The following is a 17,791-nucleotide window of genomic DNA, read 5'->3' on the forward strand; positions in this document are numbered from 1 at the left end:
TACAACTCAATAGCTATAATAATTGACTTCAATACAGAACCCAGAAAATGAATATTTTAAAAGCTACTATCATACCTGTCCTTTGGTGAAAAGTTTCACTCCTTTCCTGGTTAGCTTCCTTCTTCCTGTATCTCCTAAGGATCCAAATAAGGTGACATATACGTCCATGGTGGAATTTGATTTTGAAGTTTTGCCAGTAGTAATAGAAAGCGTGTATTCTTTCACTGAAAACAATACAATATTTGGAATAAAATTAATATATTCATGAAATTGACATGATACTTTACTATAGTGTAAGTTCATCCAAACATATATTTTCATTTTCTGAGGTGAATTCCACAAGAAATTCAAGTCCTCAAAGTCACGACTTGAAATATATTCATTGATTATATTGCTTCTATAAGTATTCATATTCATTATCTACATTTGTGAACTATACCTTAGGTAGAATCTTTCAAGTTCTACAATCTTTTGCTCATGGAAATAATAGTCTATGCCAGAAAGGTTAGAAAGTTGATTTTTTTTGCATTAGAGAAGATTGACTTTTTGAACAATGTGGATGGGGAGACAAGCTTTTATATGTGCTTTTAGTAAGACTAATTTCAAGTAAATATACATACATAGATATATACATATGTATATTAGCCCAATTAAAATTTTGTTATCTTTTGTTTTTATTTATTTCAGAATTTATTCCTATCACCTCCAGAGTATAATTTCCAAAGAACTATTCAATATAACCAAAAATGAAAATGGTGGGGGGGGGGGGGAGAGCAGTTTTGTGAAACTAACCAGTGTAAAAATTGAGTATGACAGCATGTGCAATGTTTCAAACTCATAGCCATCTACCTCTGCAACCCCCAAGAGGGAGGTACATTTTCTTATCCCTTTTCTGGGCTATGTGGTCATTATAATTACAGTGTTAAGTTCCATTTTGTTGTTGCTGGGGTTTTTCCTTTCATACGGTTGTACTTTTTGTGTATGCTACTTAATAATTCCACTTACATCTTTCATTAGTTCCTATATCTCACCAAAATTCTCTCATTCATTGGTTATCATAATTCCTTAAAGTCCTATCATTTTTCTTTACATTCATGGAGAGATGTTAATTCTCATGAATCAAAGGGCATCTATTTTGTCCCCTGTATTTGTTACTACAAAAAGTGATACTATGAATATTGTTCATGTATATTGAACTTTTTTTTACTTGTCCCTTTAAGTTATATACCTTGAATTGGGATCATTGGGTTAAAGTATATGGACATTTAGTTTCCTTCTTAGCATAATTTCTATATTGTTTTCAGTCAAAAGCTTTCCTTTTCTATTTCATCCTTTGTGATTGCTTCAATCCCTCATTTGATTAAGGTCTTTGTCCGTAGTTATATATTGCTGTGAATGGTGGCCCATCTATTTTGCTTCTGATTTATTTCATATGACCTTATCTATAATATTTAAGTTGGGTATTCATTCTTAGCTTTTTGTAGCATATGGCATAAGATACTCATCTAAATCTAATACCTCCTCAATTACTTTCTTGTTTTCTTAATACTTTTTTTAATAGAAAAAGGATCTTTCTTAGAACTAATTAATGTTCTCAGCTTTATTAAACACTAGGTTTTTTAGTTAGATTGTTTCTGATCCTTATCTATGCTCAGGAGCAATATATGTTTAAGTAAGTTAAATATGTATCTTTTTGTATGGAATGATTATAGTTCAATACTTCATGTATCTATGTTGATCTGAATTTATTGCTGATTAAAATCCAGCAATTGCCTTCTCATCTTGTATGAGTCTTGTCTATTTTACCCATAGATCTTATAATATAAGACTCTACTCTCTATGTGGAGATGCTTTGTGTACTTCAAAGATTTCAGGAGAATATACCAATAGAATATTCAGTCTTTGAATTTTTATCTTTCTCTTGCAACTTTACTGGACCCTCTTCTTTTCTGATCATGTGTTTCCATGATGATATTTCTTAGGACTTCTTATAAGTGAGTCATCACTTAAAATATACAGTAGTCAATTTGAACCCATCATGCATTTCTCCATTGTTATTTGAGTCAATTGAAATGTAAATTGTTCATAGACTGCTGTGTTCCAATGTTTACAACCATACAGTATCTCCAAAAAATACTTCTGTGCAAAAAAATGAATTCGTGTCGCATAGCAGAACTAAAGATAACTGGAAAAGCTAAAAATCCAGCCTGTTTTCTTTATCCTAGTCAGTTCTGGAAATGACTCACTATTTACCCCAGCACTTGTCCCAGATATGCATACCAATGACCTAACCCAGTGGGTTAGTCATTAAACAGCATTCAGAGTATAATCAATAGATTTTTTTAGGCATTTAGTTATTTCTACATGGATTATTAGGCAAGTTTCTTTTGAGTAAACATATTGCTCAGTGAATAAGTCCTGTAATGTGCAGAGACATGATATAAACAGTATAATTCCATCCACAAAAAGGACCATACATAATACTATATTATGAATAGCAAACCCCACATCCATTTGGATATCCTTCATGAGAGGGGCAAACAACCTTAACAAGCATATGTATACCTTTTTGATGCCTCCTTGTATGTTATTTATAGTTGAAATTGGAATTACTGATACTAATCATGACAAATTTTTTAATTTAATCATGAATTTAATTATTAGTAAGCAGACATTTCAATATACAATGAAGAACAAAAATTGGTTTTGCATGAGAAACTGTGAATTTCTGTTATGTACAATTTGTTTTCTTGAAGTCAAACCTTTGCTGTCATTCATTATCTTTCTTACTTTGAACAAGTCACCAAATCCCTTTGAACCTCATTTTCTTCATTTGAAGTATAAGGGGATTGGAGAGAAAATAGTTTCTAAAATCCCACCACTTCTAAGTTTATCATCCTATGATGCTATGCTATATCTCAGCCTGTTAGTACCAAATTCAGACCTAGAGATTGTATTTATGCTGTTAATTCTATTAAGCACAATCCTGTCACTCATGTCTTTATATTTATTTACTTTGTTGCCTAGGTGAGCTTTTTTTTTTTTTGTTCTTGTCAAAGTTGTCAGTTGTTCCTACTGAGCTAGTAAGTCTCTTTAGTCACCGAAGCATTTTGGAAGGGAAAATGATTTTATGAAAAATAAAAAAATGGAATGAGTATCTATTGTATGGGCACCATTGAATGATCCAAATGTGAAATTCTGTCGGCCTTTTGGGTAACAAGAAGTTAAACTAAAAATTAACAAGTAAATTCTTTTAAGAAAGTGATAGATAAATGTGCTAATAATTGTTCTGTTTTAAAAAGTATAGCCTCTTTCATTGTGATATTAAATACAGTCAAAGATAAAAATAGAAATAATGCCAGGGAAGGAAAAGGATCATTCAGACCTACTACACAATTCATTTAATGAAAGTATATGAAGAACTTTCATTTTACCATCAGTAAATTATGTTTTATATTATTATGGAATCACAAATTTGAAAGTTTCTGGGGACATTAACACAAGAAAACTGATTCCCAAAGAATTTAAGTGACTTGCCCAACATCTCATAGGTAATTAACAGCAAAAGTGGGATGAAAATTCATCTTTCTTAACTCCTAGCCTAGCCTAGTGTATTTTGAACATGTTAACTGCCTAAAAACAAACCATATATAAAAAAGACTTGACTGTGCAAATTAACATTTCTAAAAGTGAAAACCCACTTCATGTCTGATAGCATTTTAATCACATTTCTATAATTTTCTTGATACACTATCTTTTTAAAATGTGATATTTTTTAGATTAAAACTTTTTTTCTAACTAACATTCATGTACTTTTTAAGCTAATGTCTATATTGATTCTCCCTGACTGGAAATATGTCCATATTTGATCTCATAGCACTTTGTATTCATCTTTTGAACATATTCTCTTATAATTTATATATAAATGGGTATATCTCAGCTTCACTAAATTGCAAACTACTCCAGCACATAAAACCATCCTTATTTGCAATTCTCCAATATCTAATACCATGAAGTGTACATGGTGGAAACAAATGTTTGTTAAATGAACCTACACTTCAGATAATCTAACTGCTCTTTTGCACACACCTAAGACCTAGAATCAATCTAATTTTACCTCAAAGAATTCATAAAATAGAATAAAATTGAATAAACCCCATCTGTCATTATTTATAGGTTATATAAATATAGGCTATACAGTATAGGTTATACAAAAAGATGATTTATTTTTAAATGATTTATTAAATTCTTATTTAATAATGATAGAAATTGGTGTTATAAACCTCCATGGTAATTATTGACTATTGTGATAATTAGATTACGTCTAGATTGCTCATCTTCAGATTTAAGCATCAAAGGTAAAAGCAACTCCAAATTCTGGGAGGTCCTAACCCACGTGTGCTAGAGTGAGTGATGAATCAGAATCAACCAACCACCCCCTAGGCATTCTTTGAGAAAGTGTCTATTGTGATTGGACACGCAAGTTAGGGGAAGGCAGGAAGTGATGCATAAGTGACCCCTTTAAAAAGAGGGAGTGGAGTGAGTGAGAAGTTTTCAGTTAAGAGGGCTCCTGGTGATGGACCTCTTCTGGTTCATGGAGGAATGTTGCAATGCTGAGACCCTGATGAGACTGCTTTAAATATCTTCTTTCAATTCCACATGGTGAGTTTAAAGACTGATTGAATCTTCCTGAACTTCTCTTCAGAAACTTCTTTTAATAAGACTCTGTGAATGAAGTTTTGCTTCATTCACCTCTGGGACTCTGGCCCTCTGACTCTCAGCTGAGGGTTAAGATCTACATGGATTAATTAGAGGATTGTAGTAAATTACTTACTCGGTTAGATTCTTATTTCCTTATTTCCTCTCTCTCTTCTTAATTGTAAACAAATTTCCATAAAAGTCAATTTTGACTTGAGATTATTCTTAATTGAGGATTAATAATAGTTCAATCCTCTGGAGACCATCTTTTAATATATTGAACCTATAAAACCCCTTTTTCCCCCTTACACTATTATCACTCATTATTTTTCTTATATATTATAACATTATAGAATTAAGATCTGGATCTAAAATAGCCTCACTAGTGATCTAATGCAATTTCCAATTTTTATAAATAGGAAAACTGAGTCCCAAGCAGGTTTAATGATTTACTTGACGAGATATATCTACTAAAAGTAAAGAGTGGGATCTGAACCCATGTTATCTTACTCCATACCTAGACTACTTTCCAATGTTCTTGGCTTAGTGAAATGCCAAATCTATGATATTTTTATCTCATCTGGTATATATGTGAGAATTCCATGAATCTAGAGCTGCAATACAAGCAGGACCTACAGACTTCTCACTTCATGACCTACATGCAGGAGACAAGGTGTACATAAAGAACTTCTAGCATACTGAAGGAACTCAGCCTGCCTTGGAAGGTCCATTCCACTTCCTGTTAACCACTCCAATAGCTATCAAAATTAGAGAAGAGGATTCTTGGATTCATTGCTTACATGTAAAATAGGTAACTTCTATCAACACTGATTAAATGTATTCTGTCACATGCAAATTGTCTTAATTTGTACCCTCCTTCTATGACCGGACTGAAGATAATACCATTATAAAAGCCCATAGACAAGTTGGACACTGTTTTGGCTGGCACATTGTCATTGATAAATTTTTGATTTTTTAAGAATTTTATTATTTTTTGTTTTATTTGCAATAAGATATTTGAATTTTTCTTATTTTTTGTACTTGAAGTACATATAATTAGTATTATTTTTTTATTTTGAAGGATGAATTTGCAATATATATTAACGCTATTATCAATGCAACCCAAAAGCTTTAGACTATGGGAATCTGCCATTGATTATTAAATATTATGGGACTTCTACTAATATGATTTCAGAAGAAAGGATCACAAAAGAGTCACTGCACAGTGCCAGAAAACACAAGGCCAAGGGGACCAAAAATCCCTGTTGGACGGATGAGAATCTGTGCCAAGACAGAGGATTTGTTTGAGGTTTGAGGAAGCAGCTGCTTGACAATGTCAGATGCTGGACTCCCCTGTGCCACATTCTGACAAGTACCTTAGTTTGGCTGCCTTTTTGTCTCCCCTATCCCTGAGATTGAAGATAAAATAAGACCAGGGAATCACATTTTTCCCCTCAAAATCCAGTCCCTTTTCTCTTTTATAGTATGGCAATTTTCTGTAGTCCTGGCTACTGTCAGATGAGTGCAATATTGCTACAATTGTCCTGCAGGCTTGTAGGACATAAATCACTTTAATTGAGCCTTTGTTGGTGATTCAAGGGCCTGTTATGGGTTCACTCTTTTTTTTACTCATAATTTTATATACATAAGATTTTGATATATATTTTTCCCAAAACTTAATTTTTTCTCTTCTATTTGTGTTTTTTAAATGTTTTTGGTTTTCTTTTGACAATTGATTCACATACACCATAACTCAGCCATGTATCCTGAGGTGATCCTGGTGTTGGTCAACACCCTCCTCAGGGGGATTGCATAAATACCCTAAAATCCAAGGTTTAAAATCTTTTGGAGAAATTCCAAGAAAAGAAACTTGTAAATACCCCAAATCAAAAAAGTAGTTTCTTTGGAGAAGGTGCCCTAAAGAAGCCTGCAGAAACCATACACTGCATCAAAAGATCCAGAGTGAACTTTGGGATATAATGAACTGAACTGAAGGGGATTGAACACATTTATTCTGAATGTAAACTCTTATGCCAAAGGGGACTACCCCCAAATTGGCTTTTTTGTTATTGGACCTATCAACCATTGCTTTTGCTTTCTTTCTCTTTTATTTCCATCTTATCTCCAACTATTGTAATTTCCCCTCAGAAAGTGCAATATTGTATGCACCTCTAGCTAGAAGATCTTTAAAGGTATTAGCTGGTTATGTGAAATAATTCGCTGGGGAGACTAGGCATGTAGATCTGGGAGATTTCAACATGCTCTCTCCCAATAGAATCAGAGGGGGAATTGTGAAAGGGAATTTTTTAAATCTTAATTTAATCAATCAAGTAATTGGAGTGCTCCACCCTTTGAACTTAATCAGTCAGGAACTCAGGATCATTTTGGTAAAAGTTCATACCCTTAGAGGATATGAGGTGGATCCCACAGGAAAATTAAGAAACTTTGATTGATTCCTGAGATGTGAAGGAGAGAGTTGATGGGTGTAGAAAACTGCATATAAACAAGAGCCTCTAGGACGCTTGGAGACTTTTGGCAGCTCAGTCTTTGCAGTTCAGTCTCATGGGTGGCTTGGTCTTTTGTGACTCCATCTGGTGTGGCTCTGCTTGATTAGGCATTTAATTCTGCATTGGATTCGTTCTGGATTGGAGAGACTTTAATGGACTTCTACCTGGAGTTTGGAACCTGGAGGCTGAGACTCTCCTGCTCTTCTGGCTGACATAGGAACTTTGTTGGGGAGCAAGCTAGATTTCTTCAGAGAAGACTTAGAGTGGTAGGCTAGACAATTCCCCTATCACCTTTCTACATTTCCCTCTCTTTACTATCTCTACCCTGCTGTAATAAAGCTACTAAAACTACTAACATACTCATAGTTTAATTTTTAGTTTTTATAAATGGTGAACAAAACAATTTTTAATATTTTATATTTGTCAAATGCCTTTTAATTATTACAGTTCTATTTAGATTATAATATCCTTGAGGAAAAGGATTGATTCTAATGCAATTAGTTTGTACCTTACTCATACTCCTCTCTGCCCTTAGCATGGTATCTTGTACCTATTAGGTTAGCAACTAATAATTATTTCTTTATTGATTTCATTTGCCATGAAATTGACACTATTAATTTAAGTTGCTGTTAAACTTTAAGCATTACCACTATTTTTACAAACTCAGAAAAAGAGATGAATAGAAAACTCCACTGCAATGGAATGTCTCCATATTTTGAATCTCTCTTTTAGATTTCCAGTTACTTAAAGTATTTTACATTTTGGTTTACATTTTATTTAAATCTAAAAATTAACAACAACAAAATACTCTAATACCTACTAGTGTAAAAAGTATTCATTTGTATGTACTATGTAGCAGAAAATATAAAATGACAAGATACAGCATAATGAGTACCTCTTTGGGATCTTTATAGCCTAATTTAAAGTAAGAATAATCTAACATCCAAAAATAATAATAAGAAAGGTCCTTTAAATTCTCACTGGCTTGTCATCAGTATAATTGTTATTAAGAATGTCAATAAAAATAGTAGAGATTATTAGCATAATTAAAATAAACAGGAAGAAAAAAACTAGACTGCTACTCTCTATTGCCAGTCCCTTTTCCCAAAAGGAAATAAGGATTTTCTGACATGAAATTCCAAAGACTTACCCAGCACCATGCCAACAGAATTAATCTACCCAGTTTCAGAATTCTAACATAGTCTGATTTGTGAATGAATGAGTGAAAATTCATCTCAAACCGTAATATTTACAAAACTCTAGACCCTGATTCTCAGCCCCACCCCCCCCAGTCATTGCCTACCACTCTCAAGTATACTTCTTAAGTATCTTCTGCCTACTATATGGAAGAGTGCCATTGGCTCCATTGTAGTCATTCTCCCCACCTCACCTTGTTCTTGTTCTGGGAATAATGATCAAATTAACATTTCCATTCCTGTAAGTGGCAAGGGATATCTTCTCTAAGTTCTACTCATTATCTCCATGACTTCCAAGACCAAAACTTATTTCCTTGGCGCCTATTATCTTATATATATAGCTGATCTTCCTAATATAATGCTTGCTCTTTGAGGGCAGCAACCTCCTCATTTCTTTATTAATATCCCCATTGCCTGTATATGGAAGGTACTGAATAGACAACTGTAAAATGTCAGTCATAAACTCAAAAAGCATTTATCAAACACATACTATGTGTCAGGCACTTTGCTAAGTATAGAGATGTAAAGAATGGGAAATGTGGTCAAAAAAGTGACAATAAAATTGGGGGTGCTCACTTGATCCTTGCTGAATGAAGGAGGGGTAGGAGGTGATTGAGGTGTATAATAGGCATAAGTTTAAAAGTAGGTGTGTAAGCAGGCTAGGAAAAGCCTTAGCTGGAGGTCATGGACATTCTGAATGGAATGCAAGGGAAGGAGGAAGAGGCTTATGCCTGAGAGAGACTCCATGGGGGTTGGGACAAAAACTGTGGCTGACCCTGGGAGATCTCAGAGCTAGTGGAATTGTATCCAGATTCCCTGGGATCCTGGAGAGTGGTGAAGGCTTATAGCAGAGGACATCAGACCTGCAGAGCAGCACCAAGTAGGGAGTGGTTTGTGATCTGGTGGACAGCATTGCAAATTTTCTCTCCCTACCTGGATACCTTGGATCACCTGTTCTGGTGGAGTTGACTTCTGGCATCCTGAAACCATCCCTAGATTAGCTGTGAGATCCCAAGTAAAGACATCCTCAGGTCCTTAGCTAAGCTGACCAAACCTGGCCGGAACCAGGTTGGGAGGAACTTTCCCCTTGTGACTCTAGTAATGCTTTCTTTGGGCCCTGTCTTGCTTAGATCTTAGAAGAGTGTAGTTAAGTCCCTTTCCTTTGACCCTGTGGTTTGCCTGTAGTCTGTTAGTGTAGAAAATCCCTATTCCCATCCTTTACCTTAGTTTGTCCCCGATTAAAATGTGTTATTAAACTCTTGCCTTTACTTATCAGCTTCCATAGCCTCTGTCTTCTTGATGCTGGGTGGCAGTTGGAGGCCAACAGCCATTTCTGTTACAGACATCCAAACAGCCTTTATAACCTAGTCTCCCTACTTGTTGGGCCCCTTCCTGTCATTCCTGTCTCCCACATATCCACCTGGACCCATATTTACTGTTTAAGGCGCCTTTCCCTGGTTTCTCCCTTAACATATGATAAGAGAGGAATGAAAGGGATGGCTGAGTTTAGGGAAGGAGAGGATAAGGTGGTATATTGGATGGTAAGGGAAAGGCGAGATATTCAGGAGAGACAACTGAAACAGGCTAGACACTCAGGTTAGAGACAGAGGATACTGGGGGAAATAAGCTGAACCCTTCAAGGCAGGAAAGGTATCTCTATAGACACAAGGATTAGGGCCAGTCAGAAATGGTTTAAATCTGCCTTGAAAGCTTTTCTTGTCAGTTTTCTTAAGTCCCTCAAAGGAGGAGAGGAAAGGCTCCTCCCTGTCAGTGAAACTGATGAGATTCAGGAGGAAGTCTTCCCAAACAACTTCCTCCCAAGATGGATGCCTTCAGTTCCCTCAAAAAATAAAAGAGAATAATTCCATTTACCTCTTCAACCCTTGCCTAATCTTCAACACAATAATTCACCAGAGGGTTTGATTAGGTAACAAGGGGATTTATTAATATTCAGGGTTGATCAGAAAGGAGAGAGGGGTTGAGGGTTTCTGACAGCTGCTAGGGAGAAACTCAAGATGGGGGAGGGTCACAGGAATGGGTTAGACTGAGAGAGAGCCTGCTCTCCCAGCCAGGATAGATTTGGCTGCTTTTAAAGTATAGTGTATACTAAATCAATAAAATAAGAGATAGTTTGATTCAAAAGTGTTCTACTTGCCTATAGGGAAACTAAACCCACAAAATCTAATTACTAAAACCCAAAAGCCACCCTTCCTCCCAGAGCCCACAGGGAAAACAAAGGAAAGTTAACAAGGGTGTAATATGGAGAAGGTCAGGGAGAGGTCCAGAGAAATTAGCTAGGTTCAAATTGTCCAGAGACAAAGCACAGCCAAAAAGTAAAGCTGAAACCCAAAGGCAGAGCTGCAGTTGGACCTTCCGCTCTCTTCAAGCCTCAGGTTCCAACTGAACTTCTGTCAGGATTCTAAGGCTTCTAACTGCCAGAAGTTTTAAGTTAACTTTTGCAAGGGTAAAAGCTTCTGGTGCATTACAGAAAAAAAATAATTTCCTTGAAAAAAAGGAGTTCACATAGCTTTTTTTTTTAAAAAATGCGTTGTCTTTTACCCAATTGCATGTAAAATCAATATGAATTTTTTAAATTTTGTTTTGCAAATCCCCTCCCTCCCTGATTTCATCCCTCCCTGATTGATTAATAATTTGACATAGGTTATACAAGAAGGAGCTCATATTCTAAACTAAGATATAACATGCACATAATTGTGCATAAAAGATATATACAGTGAAGAAGAAAGGTCTTTTCAGGGGGGAGAAAATTAGCATTGAAGAGAGTGAGAGTAGAAATAAAAGATTTCTAAACCTATCATAAGGAATGTGGAATTGGGCTGTTTCAAAGGAAGCCAAGAAGGTAAAAAGTGGTACTAGAGATAGAGATTAGGAAAGAAAGCATTCCAGCATAGAGGAAAGTCATTTAAAAATCATGGAAATCTAGATATGGAATAGGCTGTGAAAGGAGAGAGGAAAGCAAGAAGTTCAGTATCCCTGGATCAGAGTATACACAGAAAGGAGTAATGTGTAAGAAGACTAAAAAGGAAAGAAGAGTTAGATAATGAAAAGCTTTAAAGAACTGAATATTTTATATTGGAGGGAAAAGGATGACACTCTAGTTTGTGTAAGAGAGCTGACATCTTAAACCAGTGATTCTCAAAGTGGGCACCACAGCCCCCTGGTGGGTGCTGAGGTGATCTAGGGAAGTGGTGATGGCCACAGGTGCATTTGGGGGTGCTGAATAACTGTAAGGAGGTGGTGATAGTATGTGACAGGGGGCACTAAGTAATATTTTTTTCTGGAAAGGGGGCGGTAGGCCAAAAAAGTTTGGGAAACACTGTCTTAGACAATCACTTTGGTAGTTGAGTAAAGGATAAGTTTTAGTTGTATGTAAAGATTAAATTGGGATTTTGACTAAATAAGAGAGTTATAAATTCAATGTTGTGGTCCTGAATTCAAAATATTATCCCCAAACCAGAAAAAATGTTAGCAGCTTTTATTTATTATAAAGAGGAAGAGAGAGTTGAAGTATGAAAGGGGTTGTAAACTTATCTAAGGATTCACAAGTTTCTGACTGATTGAGTTAAAAGGGTAGAGCTCTCTAAGTAAGTGATTTCTGAATTCTCTTACTTGATGGCTAACAGGGGTTTCTTGATTAATTAACTCAAAATAGACAAAGAAAATAAAGAATTCCCTTTCACATTGCAAGAGACTTGAAGCAGGAGGATCAACCAGAAAACAATTGCAATAGTCCAGGTAAGGTCATGAGAGCCTGATACAGAGTAGTGGCTTTGTGAGTGTAAAGTAAGTGATATATATGTGAGAGAGATTGCAAAGGTAGAAATAATGACAATATATGCCAATGAATTATATATGAGAGATAAAGGACAATGATGAGTTGCAGGTGACACCAAGGTTGCAAACCTTGTAAGGATGGTGTCCCTGCGAGTAATAGGAAAGTTGAAAGGTGGAAAGACAAAAAATGTATTTGATTTTGACATCTTAAGTTTGGTCTGCCTTTGGGACATTCAGTTTGAGGTGTCCAATAAACAGTGGAAGACAAAATTATGTCAGGAGAGACATAAAATAGATCTAAAAATCATTAACACAGAGATGGCAATTAAATCTATGTCAGATAAGATTCACTACTTGAGATAGTTGAAAGGGAGTAAAGAAGTGGGTCCAGCACAGATTCTTGGGGAATACCAACTGTTAATGAGCATGAATTGAAAATACAACAAAGGAGAGGTTAAACAGGTAGAAGAATCAGGAGAAAGCAATGTGACAAATAAAACCTAGAAAGAATGCAGATTCCAAAAGAAGAGGGTCATCAAGAGTCTCAGTAACTGTAGGAGTCAAGAAGTATGAATATTTAAAGGTCATTAGATTTAGCTATTAAGAGATATGGTACCAGATGATGCCTTCTGTGATATGGGAGGGGAAGGAGAGCCTGAATAAAAAATAAAATGATATAAGAAAAATGGGATTACTAGTAACTTTGAAGAAGGATTTTCAGTTGAATAAAAGTCAGAAGCTAGACTAGATAATTTAGAATACATTTAAAGGGGGAAGTGGAAACACCTAGTATAGCCAGTTTTTCAAGGGGTTTAATTATGAAAGTGAGGAGAGATGTAAGATGATAGGAAACAGGGATAATAGGATCAAGTGAAAATTTTTTGTTTGTTTTGAGTTTTTAAGAATGGGGAAATCATGCATGTATGGGAAGCAGGAAAGAAGCCAATACCCAGTGAAGATTAATGGGAATTGCGAAAAGGGAATTCTTTGTTCTCTTTGCCTATTCTGAGTTCACATTTGTGAAAGGGAATCGTTTATTCCCTTTGCCTATTTTGAGTTAACACAACTTTTTGATTGAATTAACACAATCTTGAACTAGGTGGAAGAGTTCATAAACCACTTAGTGAATTCACACCCTACCTAGTGATAGGTGAGAAGCCAGCAAGATTCTTGGAGTGCTCCACCCTTTTTTCTAACTCAGTCAGAAACTTGTCCTTTTAAGAATTCACAAGAGTTTACACCCTCAGAAACTATGAACTCCCTGGGCAGTGCTAGACAATTTGGAAGCTGTGATTGACCCCAGTGAAGAGGGGAGGAGACAAGAAGCCACTATAAAAGGTCCTAAATTTCTGAGGTTAAGGGGAGAGTGGACTCCAAGAAGAGAGTCACTCCAAGAAGGAAGTTGGCTTCAAGAAGAAGGTAGGCTCAAAGAAGAAAGTTGGCCTCAGGAGTCATCTTCAGCTCAAGTCATTGTCTTGACCTGCCTCTTAAAGGGAACTTGGGTGAGTGAATAGCTGGTTTTCCCTTCCTGTCTTCTGGAAAGAGTTTAATTCCAGTTTAAGGTTAACAAGTCCTGGCTGAGCCAAGGATTGGAACAATATTTAGTTAGATGGGTTAATGTCTTTTCTACCCTTTTGTATTCTTCTACTTTCACTCTTTCCACCTCTTTTGTAAATAAAAGATTTCTAATTTTCATATATTTAGCCAAACCATTAATTTTAGTACTTATAAAATGGGGATAGTGGGGGCTATATATGTATGAAGGAGGATATAGTTAGCCAGATTACATTGTTGTGTGTGTGTGTGTGTGTGTGTGTGTGTGTGTGTGTGTGTGTGTGTATATATATATATATATATATATAGAGAGAGAGAGAGAGAGACAGAGAGAGACAGAGACAGAGACAGAGAGACAGAGAGACAGAGACAGACAGACAGACAGACAGATAGGCAGAGAGAGACAGAGACAGAGACAGAGACACAGAGAGGCAGAGAGAGACACACAGAACCAGAGAGAGCCAGAGAAATAGACAGAGAGGGAATGGTGTGGGGGAGGAGGATAATATAGTCAGGGATGGTATCTGAGTGATATGAGAAGAGAAAGGGGGAAAATTAAGTTTTGGTGAATGATGTCAATTTTTTTCAATGATATGTTTAATGTGATCATAAGCAGAAAGGGTGATAGGAAGGGGTACCATAGTTATCTTGAGATAGGATACAAAGATGCAAAAGAGTAATCACCAATAGTGAGTTAGAGATAAATTAATTTCAGAGGAGTAAATAATTTCCTAGTTTCAGAGAGATTGAAGTTGGAAATGTGTAATTCGAATTTGAAATAGACCTACTTGAAATGGTTTTGTAAAATTTTCTACTTCCCTTACATCAGCATACAAATAGAAATAAAGTTGATGGTGGTGGGGATTTAGCAAGACATAATTTGCTATAGGAGAAGGGGGAGAGAGATTGGCACTTTATATATGAACTGATTCATCAAGGAATAACGTTATAAAAGAAAGAAAAGTTCAGGCAGGACAGAGTTGAACTGGTGAAGAACTGAAGTATGGAGAGACTAGATATCATAATGAAGATAAAGAACAGGTTTCAGAGAGAATAGTTCATCCTGAGCAAGGCAGAGGGAAATGAGGAATTATAGTTTGATTGATCCACACCTATTAGATTTTAATTTATTTCATCAGAACGCTAACTCCTTGAGAGTAGGAACTATGCCTATTCTTTCATATTTACTCCAAATATCAAGAAAACTTCTGTGAAACAAAATGGCAAACATCAAATAATTTTTTGACTCAGATGTTTTAAGCCAGACGGTAAAAAAAGAATCAACAGTTAAATTTCTCAAGGTAACTTTAATCATTGGATTTGTTGCTTTCTATTTTTCTCCTTTCCAATTTGGTACTCCTCTTATGGCTACTCTTCCCACCCCACTAGAAATCCTTACTCAAGGAATTAGATTTGATAGAGAAACCTGTCAAAAGGTACAGTTAGTCTGTGTCTGTAAACATAATGACTAAATAGTAACAAGAACTGCAACTTTGAGTCAACAATCATGCTGAGAGGGGGTAAATAAAAGGCTTAGGGAAGTCTGCTATTAAAATGTGATCCTCAGACCCTGGTGACAATTGTCCTGGCATAATAGGTAAACAGGTAGTTCTATAAGAGTTATTTTAAAGAGACACAAACAATGAAGAATCTCTATTTTCCATAAATAATTAACAACTACAGCATGTGTTTAGACCAAATGCAGGCTACTTTCCCTTCCTGGAGGTGGTGAAAGGTGAAAAGTAGAGAAAATATTGCAGGCTTAACAACCTGTAGCTTTCAAAGACCTCTTGCTTGTCTGACCTTTCTGTTCTTTTCTCTTCATTTAAAAAACAAAAAGCAATCTTCTCAGTGATTGTCTTTTCATTCCTTCTCTTTTTTTTCTTTGACTCTGTCTCAATACATCAAGACATAGCCTGTTGCAAATGTCTTTCTAAACTGACAGCTATTCAAGATATTTGGAATATGCATCAATCTATAAACTAGCATTTAGTAAGCACCTACTATTTGCCTTGGACACTACTTGGCACTGGGGATAAATACAAAGGCAAAAATGAAGTCACTACCCTCAAAAGTCTTATAATCTAGCTAGAGGAGACAATATGTACATCTATAGATATATACAAAATAGCTACAAAGTGATTTTACAGGAAAAGCTCTAGCAACTGAGAGCATCAGAAAAGATCTCATGTTGAAGAAGGCACCTCAGCTAGCCCTCACAGGAAACTGGGGATTATGAGACAGCAAGGAAGATGGGGTGCTTCCCAAGTGTTGTGAATAGCCTGTGGAAAGGAGCAGAAATGGAAACTGGAGACCATCCAGAGGAAGTATCTAAGACGGTGAAGTGTCATGAGATATGTCATATGAAGAACAGGGGAAGCAATTGGGAATGGTTAGCCTGGAGGGAAAAAATGCATAAGAGATACATGACAGTCATATTCACATATTTGAAGCTACTAGTGCCATCCCCTCTGATTTTACATTTACTCTCTATATATTGTGTATGTTCCTAGTTATTACACCTTGACAACCTCACTAAACTATTAGCCGCTTGAGGACAGTGACTGTATTTGCCTTTCTTCATAGTCCCCATTGCTTAATATATTTGCAAATACTAATGGCTTAAAAAATGCTATTTGATTCACTGACCAATTGATTAAAAGATTGTCAGGTGGAAAAGCGACTAGACTTGGTCTGTTTGGCTACCAAAGTCAGATAGAAACATTAGGTAAAAGTTGCAAAGAAGCCATCTTAATTTTAATGTGAGGATTTTTTTTCTAATAATTTGAACTATCTAGAAATGAAATATGTTGTTTGATATTTCTCTTCCCTATAGATATTTGAGCTAGAGATGATATCCATTTGTAAGATATGTTGTGGTATTACACAAATGCCTTTCGGTTAATACATTATTATTATTTGAAGTATCTTTTAAAGGGATCCTTTTGGACTAATGACTTCGGGGGTCCCAGGCAATTCTGAACTTTTAGGATTCTATGAATGCTCTTATTTTGGGTGAAGGTTCATTCATTGGGCTTTTTACCATTTACTCAAAAGAACACTGAATCTAAAATCATTGGCAATTGTGATCAATTTAAACAAAGATAGTTGTCATCAAGTTGTGACTTTCTTCAGTTGTTAAAGCTCATTTTCATAGTCATGTAGGCCTTGAAGTTGTAAATCATCATAGCAGAAACATACACAAAAGAAAAAAAAATGTCTTTTGGCCATTTCTGTAGTTAGATAGCACTTTATTTTCAGCAAGTGTTCAAAATACAATGCATTATTGTGCATTAAAGTAGTCCGTGCATTTGTCAAAGCTGTCTTGGGAATGAGCTCTGTGCATGAATAACTCCTTTGTGACACCCCTACATCTCCCACAAAGGATGTAAGAATGACAGGTGTGTAAATATTAGTGGGGTTGAAATTATTACAAACCTGTTGAGAAACCACAGTTGGCTATAAGAACTGGAAGTTCAGCCACTGTGCATCCTTCGACATTGGTGAAGAGTTGCAGAAAAGGAAATTCTATTCTCTCCTTAGATTTCTTGTGCTGAAGTATTACCTAAATAATTCAAAAGGAAAACCTCAAATTAATCACTAGTTATTACATTTGCTTATGCTACTATAAAAAAATCAATAGTGGTACTTAAGATTTGGGTCAAACTCCAAATGAAAAGTGGCATCTAGAATTTTGCAACATCCAATGGCCATTTCAACCATAGTGAAAGATAACAAAGTTTCAATGAAAGATCATTGTTCTTCAGAAGAGTGCTCTCAGGGAAGATGTAGGATAAGTGCAAAGAGACTAGATTCAGAAGGATGTGGGTCTGAATAACATTTAAATAACTTACTAGCAATTAGCTGTATGATTAGAGGCAAATCACATGACATCTCTGAATTTTGAGTACCACATTCACAAAATAAAGATATTAGTTTAGTATGTGTAGCTCCTATCTCAAAAGCTGTTGTGAGGATTAATGATATAAACTATATAAGAGGTGTGAAAAATCTTAAATCATTATATGCTAGCTATTATTC

This window comes from Gracilinanus agilis, chromosome 1 (assembly GCF_016433145.1).
Source record: "Gracilinanus agilis isolate LMUSP501 chromosome 1, AgileGrace, whole genome shotgun sequence".
NCBI classification, from domain to species: domain Eukaryota; kingdom Metazoa; phylum Chordata; class Mammalia; order Didelphimorphia; family Didelphidae; genus Gracilinanus; species Gracilinanus agilis.